Source organism: Suricata suricatta, chromosome 9 (genome assembly GCF_006229205.1).
Source record: "Suricata suricatta isolate VVHF042 chromosome 9, meerkat_22Aug2017_6uvM2_HiC, whole genome shotgun sequence".
Lineage (NCBI taxonomy): Eukaryota > Metazoa > Chordata > Mammalia > Carnivora > Herpestidae > Suricata > Suricata suricatta.
Window position 1 is genome coordinate 53,147,452 of NC_043708.1, and position 369 is coordinate 53,147,820.

Genomic DNA, 369 nt, shown 5'->3' on the forward strand with positions numbered 1-369 from the left:
GAAGCTTGAAAAGATGTGAGTTCTTTGTGTGCAACCTTTCATTTATGCATGTGAGAGGGTTTTCGTTTTTTTAATATTTTCACATTGTAGTACTTGTTTTGCTTGTTGGGGGTGTTTGCTTATTTAATACATTATTTAATACATTTCGTCAAGGACAGAAATTACATGCTGTGTTTTTTTTCCCCCCAAAGGAAGTGTGTCTTGGGTTTTTACCTTATTATTTTTTTTAATTTTTTTTTCTCTACTTTTTTTGGTGGTGGGGGTGGTTAAGTTTAAATGAAGTTGCTTTTACAGCACCAAAGACTTAATCATCCATTTCCTACATAAAAGGTAGCTATGTTTTTGCATCGATGGACCTCAAATATATTA